The following is a 4,508-nucleotide window of genomic DNA, read 5'->3' on the forward strand; positions in this document are numbered from 1 at the left end:
CTCAGCAGACAGTATCACACATGATAGGATTAGATACAGGGCGCAGCAGACAGTATCACACATGATAGGATTAGATACAGGGCTCAGCAGACAGTATCACACATGTTAGGATTAGATACAGTGGCCCAGCAGACAGAATCACACATGATAGGATTAGATACAGTGCTCAGCAGAAAGTATCACACATGATAGGATTAGATACACAGATCAGCAGACAGTATCACACATGATAGGATTAGATACACAGCTCAGCAAACAGTATCACACATGATAGGATTAGATACACAGCTCAGTAGACAGTATCACACATGATAGGATTAGATACACATCTCAGCAGACAGTATCACACATGATATGATTAGATACATCAGCAGAGCAGACAGTATCACACATGATAGGATTAGATACAGAGGCTCAGCAGACAGTATCACACATGATAGGATTAGATACATCAGCAGACCAGACAGTATCACACAGGATAGGATTAGATACATCAGCAGAGCAGACAGTATCACACATGATAGGATTAGATACATCAGCAGAGCAGACAGTATCACACATGATAGGATTAGATACACCGACTCAGCAGACAGTATCACACATGATAGGATTAGATACAGTGGCCCAGCAGACAGTATCCCACATGGTAGGATTAGATACAGCGGCTCACTAGACAGTATCACACATGATAGGATTAGATACAATGGCTCAGCAGACAGTATCACACATGATAGGATTAGATACACAGCTCAGCAGACCGTATCACACATGATAGGATTAGATATACAGCTCAGCAGACAGTATCACACATGATAGGATTAGATACACATCTCAGCAGACAGTATCACACATGATAGTATTAGATACGCAGCTCAGCAGACAGTATCACACATGATAGGATTAGATACACAGCTCAGCAGACAGTATCACACATGATAGGATTAGATACACCGCTCAGCAGACAGTATCACACATGATAGGATTAGATACACAGCTCAGCAGACAGTATCACACATGATAGGATTAGATACACAGCTCAGCAGACAGTATCACACATGATAGGATTAGATACACAGCTCAGCAGACAGTATCACACATGATAGGATTAGATACACAGCTCAGCAGAGAGTATCACACATGATAGGATTAGATACACAGCTCAGCAGACAGTATCACACATGATAGGATTAGATACACGGCTCAGCAGACAGTATCACACATGATAGGATTAGATACACAGCTCAGCAGACAGTATCACACATGATAGGATTAGATACACAGCTCAGCAGAGAGTATCACACATGATAGGATTAGATACACAGCTTAGCAGACAGTATCACACATGATAGGATTAGATACACAGCTCAGCAGACAGTATAACACATGATAGGATTAGATACACCGCTCAGCAGACAGTATCACACATGATAGGATTAGATACACAGCTCAGCAGACAGTATCACACATGATAGGATTAGATACACAGCTCAGCAGAGAGTATCACACATGATAGGATTAGATACACAGCTCAGCAGACAGTATAACACATGATAGGATTAGATACACGGCTCAGCAGACAGTATCACACATGATAGGATTAGATACACAGCTCAGCAGACAGTATCACACATGATAGGATTAGATACACAGCTCAGCAGAGAGTATCACACATGATAGGATTAGATACACAGCTCAGCAGACAGTATCACACATGATAGGATTAGATACACAGCTCAGCAGACAGTATCACACATGAAAGGATTAGATACACAGCTCAGCAGACAGTATCACACATGATAGGATTAGATACAGGGCTCAGCAGACAGTATCACACATGATAGGATTAGATACACAGCTCAGCAGACAGTATCACACATGATAGGATTAGATACACTGACTCAGCAGACTGTATCACACATGATAGGATTAGATACAGAGGTTCAGCAGACAGTATCACACATGATATGATTAGATACACTGCTCAGCAGACAGTATCACACATGATAGGATTAGATACAGTGGCTCAGCAGACAGTATCACACATGATAGGATTAGATACAGCGGCTCAGCAGAGAGTATCACACATGATAGGATTAGATACACAGCTCAGCAGACAGTATCACACATGATAGGATTAGATACAGGGCTCAGCAGACAGTATCACACATGATAGGATTAGATACACAGCTCAGCAGACAGTATCACACATGATATGATTAGATACACAGCTCAGCAGACAGTATCACACATGATATGATTAGATACAGGGGCTCAGCAGACAGTATCACACTTGATAGGATTAGATACACAGCTCAGCAGACAGTATCACACATGATAGGATTAGATACACCGCTCAGCAGACAGTATCACACATGATAGGATTAGATACACAGCTCAGCAGAGAGTATCACACATGATAGGATTAGATACACAGCTCAGCAGACAGTATCACACATGATAGGATTAGATACACAGCTCAGCAGAGAGTATCACACATGATAGGATTAGATACACAGCTCAGCAGAGAGTATCACACATGATAGGATTAGATACACAGCTCAGCAGACAGTATCACACATGATAGGATTAGATACACAGCTCAGCAGACAGTATCACACATGATAGGATTAGATACAGGGGCTCAGCAGACAGTATCACACATGATAGGATTAGATACACAGCTCAGCAGACAGTATCACACATGATAGGATTAGATACACAGATCAGCAGACAGTATCACACATGATAGGATTAGATACACAGCTCAGCAGACAGTATCACACATGATAGGATTAGATACAGCAGCTCAGCAGACAGTATCACAGATGATAGGATTAGATACAGAGGCTCAGCAGACAGTATCACACATGATAGGATTAGATACAGCAGCTCAGCAGACAGTATCACAGATGATAGGATTAGATACAGTGGCTCAGCAGAGAGTATCACACATGATAGGATTAGATACACGGCTCAGCAGACAGTATCACACATGATAGGATTAGATACACGGCTCAGCAGACAGTATCACACATGATAGGATTAGATACAGCGCTCAGTAGACAGTATCACACATGATAGGATTAGATACAGAGGCTCAGCAGACAGTATCACACATGATAGGATTAGATACACCGCTCAGCACACAGTATCACACATGATAGGATTAGATACACAGCTCAGCAGACAGTATCACACATGATAGGATTAGATACACAGCTCAGCAGACAGTATCACACATGATAGGATTAGATACAGTGCTCAGCAGACAGTATCACACATGATAGGATTCGATACAGGGATCAGTAGACAGTGTCACACATGATAGGATTAGATACCGCAGCTCAGCAGACAGTATCACACATGATAGGATTAGATACACAGCTCAGCAGACAGTATCACACATGATAGGATTAGATACACAGCTCAGAAGACAGTATCACACATGATAGGATTAGATACACATCTCAGCAGACAGTATCACACATGATAGGATTAGATACAGGGCTCAGCAGACAGTATCACACATGTTAGGATTAGATACAGTGGCCCAGCAGACAGAATCACACATGATAGGATTAGATACAGTGCTCAGCAGACAGTATCACACATGATAGGATTAGATACACAGCTCAGCAAACAGTATCACACATGATAGGATTAGATACACAGCTCAGTAGACAGTATCACACATGATAGGATTAGATACATCAGCAGAGCAGACAGTATCACACATGATAGGATTAGATACATCAGCAGAGCAGACAGTATCACACATGTTAGGATTAGATACATCAGCAGAGCAGACAGTATCACACATGATAGGATTAGATACACAGCTCAGCAGGGAGTATCACACATGATAGGATTAGATACATCAGCAGAGCAGACAGTATCACACATGATAGGATTAGATACATCAGCAGAGCAGACAGTATCACACATGTTAGGATTAGATACATCAGCAGAGCAGACAGTATCACACATGATAGGTTTAGATACATCAGCAGGGCAGACAGTATCACACATGTTAGGATTAGATACATCAGCAGGGCAGGCAGTATCACACATGATAGGATTAGATACACAGCTCAGCAGACAGTATCACACATGATAGGATTAGATACACGGCTCAGCAGACAGCATCACACATGATAGGATTAGATACACAGCTCAGCAGAGAGTATCACACATGATAGGATTAGATACACAGCTCAGCAGACAGTATCACACATGATAGGATTAGATACACAGCTCAGCAGACAGTATCACACATGAAAGGATTAGATACACAGCTCAGCAGACAGTATCACACATGATAGGATTAGATACAGGGCTCAGCAGACAGTATCACACATGATAGGATTAGATACACAGCTCAGCAGACAGTATCACACATGATAGGATTAGATACACTGACTCAGCAGACTGTATCACACATGATAGGATTAGATACAGAGGTTCAGCAGACAGTATCACACATGATATGATTAGATACACAGCTCAGC

Source organism: Rhinoderma darwinii, unplaced genomic scaffold, assembly GCF_050947455.1.
Source record: "Rhinoderma darwinii isolate aRhiDar2 unplaced genomic scaffold, aRhiDar2.hap1 Scaffold_38, whole genome shotgun sequence".
Classification (NCBI taxonomy): Eukaryota; Metazoa; Chordata; class Amphibia; order Anura; family Rhinodermatidae; genus Rhinoderma; species Rhinoderma darwinii.